General features: G+C 47.2%; 22 non-coding genes across 22 annotated transcripts; all 22 read left to right on the forward strand.

Annotated features, from left to right (window-relative positions):
- Window positions 1-538: 538 nt before the first annotated feature.
- On the forward strand, window positions 539-610 carry TRNAP-AGG (transfer RNA proline (anticodon AGG)). Its single transcript has one exon. It is a non-coding gene; the product is annotated as a tRNA-Pro (tRNA).
- A 386-nt stretch (window positions 611-996) lies between these two features.
- TRNAV-AAC (transfer RNA valine (anticodon AAC)) lies at window positions 997-1,069 on the forward strand. Its single transcript has one exon. It is a non-coding gene; the product is annotated as a tRNA-Val (tRNA).
- Window positions 1,070-1,358: 289 nt separating this feature from the next.
- On the forward strand, window positions 1,359-1,470 carry TRNAL-CAA (transfer RNA leucine (anticodon CAA)). The gene is made up of 2 exons: window positions 1,359-1,396; window positions 1,425-1,470. It is a non-coding gene; the product is annotated as a tRNA-Leu (tRNA).
- Window positions 1,471-2,396: 926 nt separating this feature from the next.
- TRNAP-CGG (transfer RNA proline (anticodon CGG)) lies at window positions 2,397-2,468 on the forward strand. The gene has a single exon. It is a non-coding gene; the product is annotated as a tRNA-Pro (tRNA).
- A 385-nt stretch (window positions 2,469-2,853) lies between these two features.
- On the forward strand, window positions 2,854-2,926 carry TRNAV-UAC (transfer RNA valine (anticodon UAC)). The gene has a single exon. It is a non-coding gene; the product is annotated as a tRNA-Val (tRNA).
- A 429-nt stretch (window positions 2,927-3,355) lies between these two features.
- Window positions 3,356-3,427, forward strand: TRNAP-AGG (transfer RNA proline (anticodon AGG)). Its single transcript has one exon. It is a non-coding gene; the product is annotated as a tRNA-Pro (tRNA).
- A 386-nt stretch (window positions 3,428-3,813) lies between these two features.
- TRNAV-AAC (transfer RNA valine (anticodon AAC)) lies at window positions 3,814-3,886 on the forward strand. The gene has a single exon. It is a non-coding gene; the product is annotated as a tRNA-Val (tRNA).
- A 289-nt stretch (window positions 3,887-4,175) lies between these two features.
- Window positions 4,176-4,287, forward strand: TRNAL-CAA (transfer RNA leucine (anticodon CAA)). Its single transcript has 2 exons — window positions 4,176-4,213; window positions 4,242-4,287. It is a non-coding gene; the product is annotated as a tRNA-Leu (tRNA).
- A 926-nt stretch (window positions 4,288-5,213) lies between these two features.
- Window positions 5,214-5,285, forward strand: TRNAP-CGG (transfer RNA proline (anticodon CGG)). The gene has a single exon. It is a non-coding gene; the product is annotated as a tRNA-Pro (tRNA).
- A 385-nt stretch (window positions 5,286-5,670) lies between these two features.
- On the forward strand, window positions 5,671-5,743 carry TRNAV-UAC (transfer RNA valine (anticodon UAC)). The gene has a single exon. It is a non-coding gene; the product is annotated as a tRNA-Val (tRNA).
- Window positions 5,744-6,172: 429 nt separating this feature from the next.
- TRNAP-AGG (transfer RNA proline (anticodon AGG)) lies at window positions 6,173-6,244 on the forward strand. The gene has a single exon. It is a non-coding gene; the product is annotated as a tRNA-Pro (tRNA).
- Window positions 6,245-6,630: 386 nt separating this feature from the next.
- Window positions 6,631-6,703, forward strand: TRNAV-AAC (transfer RNA valine (anticodon AAC)). Its single transcript has one exon. It is a non-coding gene; the product is annotated as a tRNA-Val (tRNA).
- Window positions 6,704-6,992: 289 nt separating this feature from the next.
- TRNAL-CAA (transfer RNA leucine (anticodon CAA)) lies at window positions 6,993-7,104 on the forward strand. Its single transcript has 2 exons — window positions 6,993-7,030; window positions 7,059-7,104. It is a non-coding gene; the product is annotated as a tRNA-Leu (tRNA).
- A 926-nt stretch (window positions 7,105-8,030) lies between these two features.
- Window positions 8,031-8,102, forward strand: TRNAP-CGG (transfer RNA proline (anticodon CGG)). Its single transcript has one exon. It is a non-coding gene; the product is annotated as a tRNA-Pro (tRNA).
- Window positions 8,103-9,447: 1,345 nt separating this feature from the next.
- Window positions 9,448-9,520, forward strand: TRNAV-AAC (transfer RNA valine (anticodon AAC)). The gene has a single exon. It is a non-coding gene; the product is annotated as a tRNA-Val (tRNA).
- Window positions 9,521-9,809: 289 nt separating this feature from the next.
- On the forward strand, window positions 9,810-9,921 carry TRNAL-CAA (transfer RNA leucine (anticodon CAA)). Its single transcript has 2 exons — window positions 9,810-9,847; window positions 9,876-9,921. It is a non-coding gene; the product is annotated as a tRNA-Leu (tRNA).
- Window positions 9,922-10,847: 926 nt separating this feature from the next.
- TRNAP-CGG (transfer RNA proline (anticodon CGG)) lies at window positions 10,848-10,919 on the forward strand. The gene has a single exon. It is a non-coding gene; the product is annotated as a tRNA-Pro (tRNA).
- Window positions 10,920-11,806: 887 nt separating this feature from the next.
- Window positions 11,807-11,878, forward strand: TRNAP-AGG (transfer RNA proline (anticodon AGG)). The gene has a single exon. It is a non-coding gene; the product is annotated as a tRNA-Pro (tRNA).
- Window positions 11,879-12,264: 386 nt separating this feature from the next.
- Window positions 12,265-12,337, forward strand: TRNAV-AAC (transfer RNA valine (anticodon AAC)). Its single transcript has one exon. It is a non-coding gene; the product is annotated as a tRNA-Val (tRNA).
- Window positions 12,338-12,626: 289 nt separating this feature from the next.
- Window positions 12,627-12,738, forward strand: TRNAL-CAA (transfer RNA leucine (anticodon CAA)). The gene is made up of 2 exons: window positions 12,627-12,664; window positions 12,693-12,738. It is a non-coding gene; the product is annotated as a tRNA-Leu (tRNA).
- A 926-nt stretch (window positions 12,739-13,664) lies between these two features.
- On the forward strand, window positions 13,665-13,736 carry TRNAP-CGG (transfer RNA proline (anticodon CGG)). Its single transcript has one exon. It is a non-coding gene; the product is annotated as a tRNA-Pro (tRNA).
- An 887-nt stretch (window positions 13,737-14,623) lies between these two features.
- TRNAP-AGG (transfer RNA proline (anticodon AGG)) lies at window positions 14,624-14,695 on the forward strand. The gene has a single exon. It is a non-coding gene; the product is annotated as a tRNA-Pro (tRNA).
- Window positions 14,696-14,803: the final 108 nt, after the last annotated feature.

Consider the following 14,803-nt stretch of genomic DNA (forward strand, 5'->3'; position numbering starts at 1 on the left):
CCACTACATGCCAAGAAGATTGCTGCAAGAGTATCTGTTTCTGTGGTGTAGTGGTTATCACGTTCGCTTTACACGCGATAGGTCCCTGGTTTGAGACCGGGCAGAAACTGCAGCTTATTGTTTGCATTTACTCTCTCAACTTATAGGAAAGCTGAGATAATGGAAGCTGTCTATCCCTCACCAGCGTGACGTACTGTGCTCCAGGGGCATCAGTGACAGCTCAAAAAGAGAAGTGACGATAGTTTGCGCCATTCGTTTGCACGTCCTTTTGTACTGAAGGGTGGGCCTACTTGATGAAAGCAAGGCATGAGAGCAGAAATTGTTTTATTGTCCTCACCGAGAGCATACACCTAGAGCAAACAAAATGTCTGAAGGATGGAGGTATTTTCATTTCTTGTTCGATGACGGCCATGGAAAAGACAGCAACCATATTGCAGAAGAGAGCAGCATGTGCAGTTGCTTGCTTTGGGTGAATCATTCACCAACTCGCTGCCAATAACCCCCGGAGCCGGTGCAAAAGGTGTCTCTTGTGTGCCTCGGCTCGTTGGTCTAGGGGTATGATTCTCGCTTAGGGTGCGAGAGGTCCCGGGTTCAAATCCCGGACGAGCCCTTTTTTAGAGGTAAACATACGAATCCTACTCAAAACTGACAATGCCTGACTATTTCTCATTACACTCGGCGCATGGTTGCACAAATTATTTTGAACCTCAGAAGAAAAACGGATATCCATGCTTTTTCTGCCTTCATGCTTAGTCTGTGTGTGTCCCAGGTGATGCTTTCCCAAGCTGTACTTGCTGGCATTTAGGCATCAGATATTTGTCTGTCGATGCCTGCATAAGTAAATTTTTAATACGTCTAATTGCAAGCATGTTGGCTGATATCTCTGCAGTTTTCACACTTGCTCCTCGCTTTCTGAGTGGCTGCTGATACAGCAGAATAGAAGTAGAGAGAATCCTTGAGAGGAACCTTGCTCTAACAGTAAAACCCAGCAAGTTAGTTTCTGTAGTGTAGTGGTCATCACGTTCGCCTAACACGCGAAAGGTCCCCGGTTCGAGACCGGGCAGAAACACTGTGCATGAGCTGCTTTTATGTGCACCCTCTAAAACCTTATTATCTCAATGCAAGCTTAAGAAGAGGCGGTCCATGAACCCAGCGAGCTGTGGGAAACTTCCTTTACTTTTCCAAGACGAAACAAAGTAATCCGCATCCATCAGTGGTCGCTCTTGTGCCTAGCTTTTTATTTTATCATGCCATCGTGTATTGTGGGGCCTTTACACCTGTGACATTGCTGCGAACGCTGTAAGTGCAAACATTGGCAAGTGCAGACAGAAGAGTCAGACCTGTACATAGCCAGGGCAGTCAGGATGGCCGAGTGGTCTAAGGCGCCAGACTCAAGAGAGCTTGATCTTCAGTGCAACTGAGACTTCTGGTCTCCTCATGGAGGCGTGGGTTCAAATCCCACTTCTGACAGGTCTCTTTTACACCCTTAAATCGTCCTGTTTTTTGCAGTGCATTCCCCACACACCACAATCTTTGCACGGACCTGTAACATATGACGAGAAATCCACCAACGATCAGGCTGGGCCCTCAATCACAATTCCATGTATTCCTGGAAGGGACACCTCAGGCACACCTTCCGGTAAATTTGCACTCCATCACACTAACTGCTGTGCTGGTTTCTCATTAAGCAGTTGATCCCATCTTTGTTGTGAGGCTCTCCTGCCACCTTTTGGGAGGAGAAGGCACTGTCCCTGCAACAACACAGGCAGACATGTTCAACAGGGCTTCCTGGTTATGTGGGAGGAGCAGATTGTCATTGGTCCCCCCTTGCGAATTTTAATTTACATAAGGAAGACAGAGAGGTAGCTGGGAGTAGGCAGTACACACGGACATTGAACTCTATCTTGTGATTTGCAGCCAATTCTAGATTGAGGCAGGAGGAAAGGAGGTGACTTGCCCAACAATGGCCATTCTGGGAATTCAGCCACCCTGGGTCTCCCAGGTGAGTGTTTCAGTCCTGCGAGCCACTCATATAAATCTCACCTGATCGAGCCTGATCGAGCGTGTTTGAATCCAAGAATCAAACACCTCTTTCTTAGGAGCAAGAATTGGCAGGCCCTCCCTTGCTCCTGGGGTGGAAGTTAATGGGGCAAGGGTCCAGGACTTGCAGAGAAGTACAAGTGCCAGAAAGTGCCTGCAGTTCTCATCAGTGCCTTTTTTCTGCTCACTGGCAGCTAGGATATCGGCTGATCCCTTCCTTGCAAGAGTGAAAAAAACAACACCTTGAGAGAAAACATGACTTTGTGTGGCTCACATAGAGAGAGAGCAGCCAAATAGCACTGCTTTGTTTCTGAAAGACGCATCAGAAATTGTTCAAATTGGTGACAGGGGAATCAGGCTCGTTGGTCTAGGGGTATGATTCTCGCTTCGGGTGCGAGAGGTCCCGGGTTCAAATCCCGGACGAGCCCATGTTGTGGAATTATTTTTAGGCTGCTTATTATGTAGGACCATTTCTTCTTTTCAATGCCAGAAGACGCCGTGTATGGTGAAAAAGTTCTTTTCCCTGCACGCTGTTTCCCACTTTTGGCGTATAGAATTTCAGTGCCGGACTTCTTTGCAACTGCTTTTCTGGGGTGGACCATCAGTGTAGGAACATTAAATTCAAAGTGTTTTTCTAGCGTGATTTCAGGTATGGTTTTAAAATCGCCTTTTGGAATAAAAGTGGTCCTCGTTCCTTTCTTCCAAAGAAAGAGATCGGGTAAGGAGGGTCCAACGTTGAGCTTCATGGACATTGGCCCTTGGTCTGTGCTTTCCAGCCCACTACATGCCAAGAAGATTGCTGCAAGAGTATCTGTTTCTGTGGTGTAGTGGTTATCACGTTCGCTTTACACGCGAAAGGTCCCTGGTTCGAGACTGGGCAGAAACAGCAGCTTATTGTTTGCATTTACTCTCTCAACTTATAGGAAAGCTGAGATAATGGAAGCTGTCTATCCCTCACCAGCGTGACGTACTGTGCTCCAGGGGCATCAGTGACAGCTCAAAAAGAGAAGTGACGATAATTTGCACCATTCGTTTGCACGTCCTTTTGTACTGAAGGGTGGGCCTACTTGATGAAAGCAAGGCATGAGAGCAGAAATTGTTTTATTGTCCTCACCGAGAGCATACACCTAGAGCAAACAAAATGTCTGAAGGATGGAGGTATTTTCATTTCTTGTTCGATGACGGCCATGGAAAAGACAGCAACCATATTGCAGAAGAGAGCAGCATGTGCAGTTGCTTGCTTTGGGTGAATCATTCACCAACTCGCTGCCAATAACCCCCGGAGCCGGTGCAAAAGGTGTCTCTTGTGTGCCTCGGCTCGTTGGTCTAGGGGTATGATTCTCGCTTAGGGTGCGAGAGGTCCCGGGTTCAAATCCCGGACGAGCCCTTTTTTAGAGGTAAACATACGAATCCTACTCAAAACTGACAATGCCTGACTATTTCTCATTACACTCGGCGCATTGTTGCACAAATTATTTTGAACCTCAGAAGAAAAACGGATATCCATGCTTTTTCTGCCTTCATGCTTAGTCTGTGTGTGTCCCAGGTGATGCTTTCCCAAGCTGTACTTGCTGGCATTTAGGCATCAGATATTTGTCTGTCGATGCCTGCATAAGTAAATTTTTAATACGTCTAATTGCAAGCATGTTGGCTGATATCTCTGCAGTTTTCACACTTGCTCCTGGCTTTCTGAGTGGCTGCTGATTCAGCAGAATAGAAGTAGAGAGAATCCTTGAGAGGAACCTTGCTCTAACAGTAAAACACAGCAAGTTAGTTTCTGTAGTGTAGTGGTCATCACGTTCGCCTAACACGCGAAAGGTCCCTGGTTCGAGACCGGGTAGAAACACTGTGCATGAGCTGCTTTTATGTGCACCCTCTAAAACCTTATTATCTCAATGCAAGCTTAAGAAGAGGCGGTCCATGAACCCAGCGAGCCGTGGGAAACTTCCTTTACTTTTCCAAGACGAAACAAAGTAATCCGCATCCATCAGTGGTCGCTCTTGTGCCTAGCTTTTTTTTTTATCATGCCATCGTGTATTGTGGGGCCTTTACACCTGTGACATTGCTGCGAACGCTGTAAGTGCAAACATTGGCAAGCGCAGACAGAAGAGTCAGACCTGTACATAGCCAGGGCTGTCAGGATGGCCGAGTGGTCTAAGGCGCCAGACTCAAGAGAGCTTGATCTTCAGTGCAACTGAGACTTCTGGTCTCCTCATGGAGGCGTGGGTTCAAATCCCACTTCTGACAGGTCTCTTTTACACCCTTAAATCGTCCTGTTTTTTGCAGTGCATTCCCCACACACCACAATCTTTGCACGGACCTGTAACATATGACGAGAAATCCACCAACGATCAGGCTGGGCCCTCAATCACAATTCCATGTATTCCTGGAAGGGACACCTCAGGCACACCTTCCGTTAAATTTGCACTCCATCACACTAACTGCTGTGCTGGTTTCTCATTAAGCAGTTGATCCCATCTTTGTTGTGAGGCTCTCCTGCCACCTTTTGGGAGGAGAAGGCACTGTCCCTGCAACAACACAGGCAGACATGTTCAACAGGGCTTCCTGGTTATGTGGGAGGAGCAGATTGTCATTGGTCCCCCCTTGCGAATTTTAATTTACATAAGGAAGACAGAGAGGTAGCTGGGAGTAGGCAGTACACACGGACATTGAACTCTATCTTGTGATTTGCAGCCAATTCTAGATTGAGGCAGGAGGAAAGGAGGTGACTTGCCCAACAATGGCCATTCTGGGAATTCAGCCACCCTGGGTCTCCCAGGTGAGTGTTTCAGTCCTGCGAGCCACTCATATAAATCTCACCTGATCGAGCCTGATCGAGCGTGTTTGAATCCAAGAATCAAACACCTCTTTCTTAGGAGCAAGAATTGGCAGGCCCTCCCTTGCTCCTGGGGTGGAAGTTAATGGGGCAAGGGTCCAGGACTTGCAGAGAAGTACAAGTGCCAGAAAGTGCCTGCAGTTCTCATCAGTGCCTTTTTTCTGCTCACTGGCAGCTAGGATATCGGCTGATCCCTTCCTTGCAAGAGTGAAAAAAACAACACCTTGAGAGAAAACATGACTTTGTGTGGCTCACATAGAGAGAGAGCAGCCAAATAGCACTGCTTTGTTTCTGAAAGACGCATCAGAAATTGTTCAAATTGGTGACAGGGGAATCAGGCTCGTTGGTCTAGGGGTATGATTCTCGCTTCGGGTGCGAGAGGTCCCGGGTTCAAATCCCGGACGAGCCCATGTTGTGGAATTATTTTTAGGCTGCTTATTATGTAGGACCATTTCTTCTTTTCAATGCCAGAAGACGCCGTGTATGGTGAAAAAGTTCTTTTCCCTGCACGCTGTTTCCCACTTTTGGCGTATAGAATTTCAGTGCCGGACTTCTTTGCAACTGCTTTTCTGGGGTGGACCATCAGTGTAGGAACATTAAATTCAAAGTGTTTTTCTAGCGTGATTTCAGGTATGGTTTTAAAATCGCCTTTTGGAATAAAAGTGGTCCTCGTTCCTTTCTTCCAAAGAAAGAGATCGGGTAAGGAGGGTCCAACGTTGAGCTTCATGGACATTGGCCCTTGGTCTGTGCTTTCCAGCCCACTACATGCCAAGAAGATTGCTGCAAGAGTATCTGTTTCTGTGGTGTAGTGGTTATCACGTTCGCTTTACACGCGAAAGGTCCCTGGTTCGAGACTGGGCAGAAACAGCAGCTTATTGTTTGCATTTACTCTCTCAACTTATAGGAAAGCTGAGATAATGGAAGCTGTCTATCCCTCACCAGCGTGACGTACTGTGCTCCAGGGGCATCAGTGACAGCTCAAAAAGAGAAGTGACGATAGTTTGCACCATTCGTTTGCACGTCCTTTTGTACTGAAGGGTGGGCCTACTTGATGAAAGCAAGGCATGAGAGCAGAAATTGTTTTATTGTCCTCACCGAGAGCATACACCTAGAGCAAACAAAATGTCTGAAGGATGGAGGTATTTTCATTTCTTGTTCGATGACGGCCATGGAAAAGACAGCAACCATATTGCAGAAGAGAGCAGCATGTGCAGTTGCTTGCTTTGGGTGAATCATTCACCAACTCGCTGCCAATAACCCCCGGAGCCGGTGCAAAAGGTGTCTCTTGTGTGCCTCGGCTCGTTGGTCTAGGGGTATGATTCTCGCTTAGGGTGCGAGAGGTCCCGGGTTCAAATCCCGGACGAGCCCTTTTTTAGAGGTAAACATACGAATCCTACTCAAAACTGACAATGCCTGACTATTTCTCATTACACTCGGCGCATTGTTGCACAAATTATTTTGAACCTCAGAAGAAAAACGGATATCCATGCTTTTTCTGCCTTCATGCTTAGTCTGTGTGTGTCCCAGGTGATGCTTTCCCAAGCTGTACTTGCTGGCATTTAGGCATCAGATATTTGTCTGTCGATGCCTGCATAAGTAAATTTTTAATACGTCTAATTGCAAGCATGTTGGCTGATATCTCTGCAGTTTTCACACTTGCTCCTCGCTTTCTGAGTGGCTGCTGATACAGCAGAATAGAAGTAGAGAGAATCCTTGAGAGGAACCTTGCTCTAACAGTAAAACCCAGCAAGTTAGTTTCTGTAGTGTAGTGGTCATCACGTTCGCCTAACACGCGAAAGGTCCCCGGTTCGAGACCGGGCAGAAACACTGTGCATGAGCTGCTTTTATGTGCACCCTCTAAAACCTTATTATCTCAATGCAAGCTTAAGAAGAGGCGGTCCATGAACCCAGCGAGCTGTGGGAAACTTCCTTTACTTTTCCAAGACGAAACAAAGTAATCCGCATCCATCAGTGGTCGCTCTTGTGCCTAGCTTTTTATTTTATCATGCCATCGTGTATTGTGGGGCCTTTACACCTGTGACATTGCTGCGAACGCTGTAAGTGCAAACATTGGCAAGTGCAGACAGAAGAGTCAGACCTGTACATAGCCAGGGCAGTCAGGATGGCCGAGTGGTCTAAGGCGCCAGACTCAAGAGAGCTTGATCTTCAGTGCAACTGAGACTTCTGGTCTCCTCATGGAGGCGTGGGTTCAAATCCCACTTCTGACAGGTCTCTTTTACACCCTTAAATCGTCCTGTTTTTTGCAGTGCATTCCCCACACACCACAATCTTTGCACGGACCTGTAACATATGACGAGAAATCCACCAACGATCAGGCTGGGCCCTCAATCACAATTCCATGTATTCCTGGAAGGGACACCTCAGGCACACCTTCCGTTAAATTTGCACTCCATCACACTAACTGCTGTGCTGGTTTCTCATTAAGCAGTTGATCCCATCTTTGTTGTGAGGCTCTCCTGCCACCTTTTGGGCGGAGAAGGCACTGTCCCTGCAACAACACAGGCAGACATGTTCAACAGGGCTTCCTGGTTATGTGGGAGGAGCAGATTGTCATTGGTCCCCCCTTGCGAATTTTAATTTACATAAGGAAGACAGAGAGGTAGCTGGGAGTAGGCAGTACACACGGACATTGAACTCTATCTTGTGATTTGCAGCCAATTCTAGATTGAGGCAGGAGGAAAGGAGGTGACTTGCCCAACAATGGCCATTCTGGGAATTCAGCCACCCTGGGTCTCCCAGGTGAGTGTTTCAGTCCTGCGAGCCACTCATATAAATCTCACCTGATCGAGCCTGATCGAGCGTGTTTGAATCCAAGAATCAAACACCTCTTTCTTAGGAGCAAGAATTGGCAGGCCCTCCCTTGCTCCTGGGGTGGAAGTTAATGGGGCAAGGGTCCAGGACTTGCAGAGAAGTACAAGTGCCAGAAAGTGCCTGCAGTTCTCATCAGTGCCTTTTTTCTGCTCACTGGCAGCTAGGATATCGGCTGATCCCTTCCTTGCAAGAGTGAAAAAAACAACACCTTGAGAGAAAACATGACTTTGTGTGGCTCACATAGAGAGAGAGCAGCCAAATAGCACTGCTTTGTTTCTGAAAGACGCATCAGAAATTGTTCAAATTGGTGACAGGGGAATCAGGCTCGTTGGTCTAGGGGTATGATTCTCGCTTCGGGTGCGAGAGGTCCCGGGTTCAAATCCCGGACGAGCCCATGTTGTGGAATTATTTTTAGGCTGCTTATTGTGTAGGACCATTTCTTCTTTTCAATGCTATAAGACGCCGTGTATGGTGAAAAAGTTCCTTTCCCTGCACGCTGTTTCCCAGTTTTGGCGTATAGAATTTCAGTGCCGGACTTCTTTGCAACTGCTTTTCTGGGGTGGACCATCAGTGTAGGAACATTAAATTCAAAGTGTTTTTCTAGCGTGATTTCAGGTATGGTTTTAAAATCGCCTTTTGGAATAAAAGTGGTCCTCGTTCCTTTCTTCCAAAGAAAGAGATCGGGTAAGGAGGGTCCAACGTTGAGCTTCATGGACATTGGCCCTTGGTCTGTGCTTTCCAGCCCACTACATGCCAAGAAGATTGCTGCAAGAGTATCTGTTTCTGTGGTGTAGTGGTTATCACGTTCGCTTTACACGCGAAAGGTCCCTGGTTTGAGACCGGGCAGAAACTGCAGCTTATTGTTTGCATTTACTCTCTCAACTTATAGGAAAGCTGAGATAATGGAAGCTGTCTATCCCTCACCAGCGTGACGTACTGTGCTCCAGGGGCATCAGTGACAGCTCAAAAAGAGAAGTGACGATAGTTTGCACCATTCGTTTGCACGTCCTTTTGTACTGAAGGGTGGGCCTACTTGATGAAAGCAAGGCATGAGAGCAGAAATTGTTTTATTGTCCTCACCGAGAGCATACACCTAGAGCAAACAAAATGTCTGAAGGATGGAGGTATTTTCATTTCTTGTTCGATGACGGCCATGGAAAAGACAGCAACCATATTGCAGAAGAGAGCAGCATGTGCAGTTGCTTGCTTTGGGTGAATCATTCACCAACTCGCTGCCAATAACCCCCGGAGCCGGTGCAAAAGGTGACTCTTGTGTGCCTCCGCTCGTTGGTCTAGGGGTATGATTCTCGCTTAGGGTGCGAGAGGTCCCGGGTTCAAATCCCAGACGAGCCCTTTTTTAGAGGTAAACATACGAATCCTACTCAAAACTGACAATGCCTGACTATTTCTCATTACACTCGGCGCATTGTTGCACAAATTATTTTGAACCTCAGAAGAAAAACGGATATCCATGCTTTTTCTGCCTTCATGCTTAGTCTGTGTGTGTCCCAGGTGATGCTTTCCCAAGCTGTACTTGCTGGCATTTAGGCATCAGATATTTGTCTGTCGATGCCTGCATAAGTAAATTTTTAATACGTCTAATTGCAAGCATGTTGGCTGATATCTCTGCAGTTTTCACACTTGCTCCTCGCTTTCTAAGTGGCTGCTGATTCAGCAGAATAGAAGTAGAGAGAATCCTTGAGAGGAACCTTGCTCTAACAGTAAAACACAGCAAGTTAGTTTCTGTAGTGTAGTGGTCATCACGTTCGCCTAACACGCGAAAGGTCCCTGGTTCGAGACCGGGTAGAAACACTGTGCATGAGCTGCTTTTATGTGCACCCTCTAAAACCTTATTATCTCAATGCAAGCTTAAGAAGAGGCGGTCCATGAACCCAGCGAGCCGTGGGAAACTTCCTTTACTTTTCCAAGACGAAACAAAGTAATCCGCATCCATCAGTGGTCGCTCTTGTGCCTAGCTTTTTTTTTTATCATGCCATCGTGTATTGTGGGGCCTTTACACCTGTGACATTGCTGCGAACGCTGTAAGTGCAAACATTGGCAAGCGCAGACAGAAGAGTCAGACCTGTACATAGCCAGGGCTGTCAGGATGGCCGAGTGGTCTAAGGCGCCAGACTCAAGAGAGCTTGATCTTCAGTGCAACTGAGACTTCTGGTCTCCTCATGGAGGCGTGGGTTCAAATCCCACTTCTGACAGGTCTCTTTTACACCCTTAAATCGTCCTGTTTTTTGCAGTGCATTCCCCACACACCACAATCTTTGCACGGACCTGTAACATATGACGAGAAATCCACCAACGATCAGGCTGGGCCCTCAATCACAATTCCATGTATTCCTGGAAGGGACACCTCAGGCACACCTTCCGTTAAATTTGCACTCCATCACACTAACTACTGTGCTGGTTTCTCATTAAGCAGTTGATCCCATCTTTGTTGTGAGGCTCTCCTGCCACCTTTTGGGCGGAGAAGGCACTGTCCCTGCAACAACACAGGCAGACATGTTCAACAGGGCTTCCTGGTTATGTGGGAGGAGCAGATTGTCATTGGTCCCCCCTTGCGAATTTTAATTTACATAAGGAAGACAGAGAGGTAGCTGGGAGTAGGCAGTACACACGGACATTGAACTCTATCTTGTGATTTGCAGCCAATTCTAGATTGAGGCAGGAGGAAAGGAGGTGACTTGCCCAACAATGGCCATTCTGGGAATTCAGCCACCCTGGGTCTCCCAGGTGAGTGTTTCAGTCCTGCGAGCCACTCATATAAATCTCGCCTGATCGAGCCTGATCGAGCGTGTTTGAATCCAAGAATCAAACACCTCTTTCTTAGGAGCAAGAATTGGCAGGCCCTCCCTTGCTTCTGGGGTGGAAGTTAATGGGGCAAGGGTCCAGGACTTGCAGAGAAGTACAAGTGCCAGAAAGTGCCTGCAGTTCTCATCAGTGCCTTTTTTCTGCTCACTGGCAGCTAGGATATCGGCTGATCCCTTCCTTGCAAGAGTGAAAAAAACAACACCTTGAGAGAAAACATGACTTTGTGTGGCTCACATAGAGAGGGAGCAGCCAAATAGCACTGCTTTGTTTCTGAAAGACGCATCAGAAATTGTTCAAATTGCTGACAGGGGAATCAGGCTCGTTGGTCTAGGGGTATGATTCTCGCTTCGGGTGCGAGAGGTCCCGGGTTCAAATCCCGGACGAGCCCATGTTGTGGAATTATTTTTAGGCTGCTTATTATGTAGGACCATTTCTTCTTTTCAATGCTATAAGACGCCGTGTATGGTGAAAAAGTTCCTTTCCCTGCACGCTGTTTCCCAGTTTTGGCGTATAGAATTTCAGTGCCGGACTTCTTTGCAACTGCTTTTCTGGGGTGGACCATCAGTGTAGGAACATTAAATTCAAAGTGTTTTTCTAGCGTGATTTCAGGTATGGTTTTAAAATCGCCTTTTGGAATAAAAGTGGTCCTCGTTCCTTTCTTCCAAAGAAAGAGATCGGGTAAGGAGGGTCCAACGTTGAGCTTCATGGACATTGGCCCTTGGTCTGTGCTTCCCAGCCCACTACATGCCAAGAAGATTGCTGCAAGAGTATCTGTTTCTGTGGTGTAGTGGTTATCATGTTCGCTTTACACGCGAAAGGTCCCTTGTTCGAGACCGGGCAGAAACTGCAGCTTATTGTTTGCATTTACTCTCTCAACTTATAGGAAAGCTGAGATAATGGAAGCTGTCTATCCCTCACCAGCGTGACGTACTGTGCTCCAGGGGCATCAGTGACAGCTCAAAAAGAGAAGTGACGATAGTTTGCGCCATTCGTTTGCACGTCCTTTTGTACTGAAGGGTGGGCCTACTTGATGAAAGCAAGGCATGAGAGCAGAAATTGTTTTATTGTCCTCACCGAGAGCATACACCTAGAGCAAACAAAATGTCTGAAGGATGGAGGTATTTTCATTTCTTGTTCGATGACGGCCATGGAAAAGACAGCAACCATATTGCAGAAGAGAGCAGCATGTGCAGTTGCTTGCTTTGGGTGAATCATTCACCAACTCGCTGCCAATAACCCCCGGAGCCGGTGCAAAAGGTGTCTCTTGTGTGCCTCGGCTCGTTGGTCTAGGGGTATGATTCTCGCTTAGGGTGCGAGAGGTCCCGGGTTCAAATCCCGGACGAGCCCTTTTTTAGAGGTAAACATACGAATCCTACTCAAAACTGACAATGCCTGACTATTTCTCATTACACTCGGCGCATTGTTGCACAAATTATTTTGAACCTCAGAAGAAAAACGGATATCCATGCTTTTTCTGCCTTCATGCTTAGTCTGTGTGTGTCCCAGGTGATGCTTTCCCAAGCTGTACTTGCTGGCATTTAGGCATCAGATATTTGTCTGTCGATGCCTGCATAAGTAAATTTTTAATACGTCTAATTGCAAGCATGTTGGCTGATATCTCTGCAGTTTTCACACTTGCTCCTCGCTTTCTGAGTGGCTGCTGATACAGCAGAATAGAAGTAGAGAGAATCCTTGAGAGGAACCTTGCTCTAACAGTAAAACACAGCAAGTTAGTTTCTGTAGTGTAGTGGTCATCACGTTCGCCTAACACGCGAAAGGTCCCCGGTTCGAGACCGGGCTGAAACACTGTGCATGAGCTGCTTTTATGTGCACCCTCTAAAACCTTATTATCTCAATGCAAGCTTAAGAAGAGGCGGTCCATGAACCCAGCGAGCTGTGGGAAACTTCCTTTACTTTTCCAAGACGAAACAAAGTAATCCGCATCCATCAGTGGTCGCTCTTGTGCCTAGCTTTTTATTTTATCATGCCATCGTGTATTGTGGGGCCTTTACACCTGTGACATTGCTGCGAACGCTGTAAGTGCAAACATTGGCAAGTGCAGACAGAAGAGTCAGACCTGTACATAGCCAGGGCAGTCAGGATGGCCGAGTGGTCTAAGGCGCCAGACTCAAGAGAGCTTGATCTTCAGTGCAACTGAGACTTCTGGTCTCCTCATGGAGGCGTGGGTTCAAATCCCACTTCTGACAGGTCTCTTTTACACCCTTAAATCATCCTGTTTTTTGCAGTGCATTCCCCACACACCACAATCTTTGCACGGACCTGTAACATGTGACGAGAAATCCACCAACGATCAGGCTGGGCCCTCAATCACAATTCCATGTATTCCTGGAAGGGACACCTCAGGCACACCTTCCGTTAAATTTGCACTCCATCACACTAACTGCTGTGCTGGTTTCTCATTAAGCAGTTGATCCCATCTTTGTTGTGAGGCTCTCCTGCCACCTTTTGGGCGGAGAAGGCACTGTCCCTGCAACAACACAGGCAGACATGTTCAACAGGGCTTCCTGGTTATGTGGGAGGAGCAGATTGTCATTGGTCCCCCCTTGCGAATTTTAATTTACATAAGGAAGACAGAGAGGTAGCTGGGAGTAGGCAGTACACACGGACATTGAACTCTATCTTGTGATTTGCAGCCAATTCTAGATTGAGGCAGGAGGAAAGGAGGTGACTTGCCCAACAATGGCCATTCTGGGAATTCAGCCACCCTGGGTCTCCCAGGTGAGTGTTTCAGTCCTGCGAGCCACTCATATAAATCTCGCCTGATCGAGCCTGATCGAGCGTGTTTGAATCCAAGAATCAAACACCTCTTTCTTAGGAGCAAGAATTGGCAGGCCCTCCCTTGCTTCTGGGGTGGAAGTTAATGGGGCAAGGGTCCAGGACTTGCAGAGAAGTACAAGTGCCAGAAAGTGCCTGCAGTTCTCATCAGTGCCTTTTTTCTGCTCACTGGCAGCTAGGATATCGGCTGATCCCTTCCTTGCAAGAGTGAAAAAAACAACACCTTGAGAGAAAACATGACTTTGTGTGGCTCACATAGAGAGGGAGCAGCCAAATAGCACTGCTTTGTTTCTGAAAGACGCATCAGAAATTGTTCAAATTGCTGACAGGGGAATCAGGCTCGTTGGTCTAGGGGTATGATTCTCGCTTCGGGTGCGAGAGGTCCCGGGTTCAAATCCCGGACGAGCCCATGTTGTGGAATTATTTTTAGGCTGCTTATTATGTAGGACCATTTCTTCTTTTCAATGCTATAAGACGCCGTGTATGGTGAAAAAGTTCCTTTCCCTGCACGCTGTTTCCCAGTTTTGGCGTATAGAATTTCAGTGCCGGACTTCTTTGCAACTGCTTTTCTGGGGTGGACCATCAGTGTAGGAACATTAAATTCAAAGTGTTTTTCTAGCGTGATTTCAGGTATGGTTTTAAAATCGCCTTTTGGAATAAAAGTGGTCCTCGTTCCTTTCTTCCAAAGAAAGAGATCGGGTAAGGAGGGTCCAACGTTGAGCTTCATGGACATTGGCCCTTGGTCTGTGCTTCCCAGCCCACTACATGCCAAGAAGATTGCTGAAAGAGTATCTGTTTCTGTGGTGTAGTGGTTATCATGTTCGCTTTACACGCGAAAGGTCCCTTGTTCGAGACCGGGCAGAAACTGCAGCTTATTGTTTGCATTTACTCTCTCAACTTATAGGAAAGCTGAGATAATGGAAGCTGTCTATCCCTCACCAGCGTGACGTACTGTGCTCCAGGGGCATCAGTGACAGCTCAAAAAGAGAAGTGACGATAGTTTGCGCCATTCGTTTGCACGTCCTTTTGTACTGAAGGGTGGGCCTACTTGATGAAAGCAAGGCATGAGAGCAGAAATTGTTTTATTGTCCTCACCGAGAGCATACACCTAGAGCAAACAAAATGTCTGAAGGATGGAGGTATTTTCATTTCTTGTTCGATGACGGCCATGGAAAAGACAGCAACCATATTGCAGAAGAGAGCAGCATGTGCAGTTGCTTGCTTTGGGTGAATCATTCACCAACTCGCTGCCAATAACCCCCGGAGCCGGTGCAAAAGGTGTCTCTTGTGTGCCTCGGCTCGTTGGTCTAGGGGTATGATTCTCGCTTAGGGTGCGAGAGGTCCCGGGTTCAAATCCCGGACGAGCCCTTTTTTAGAGGTAAACATACGAATCCTACTCAAAACTGACAATGCCTGACTATTTCTCATTACACTCGGCGCATTGTTGCACAAATTATTTTGAACCTCAGAAGAAAA

The sequence above is a fragment of the Triturus cristatus genome, chromosome 10, assembly GCF_964204655.1.
Source record: "Triturus cristatus chromosome 10, aTriCri1.1, whole genome shotgun sequence".
Classification (NCBI taxonomy): Eukaryota; Metazoa; Chordata; class Amphibia; order Caudata; family Salamandridae; genus Triturus; species Triturus cristatus.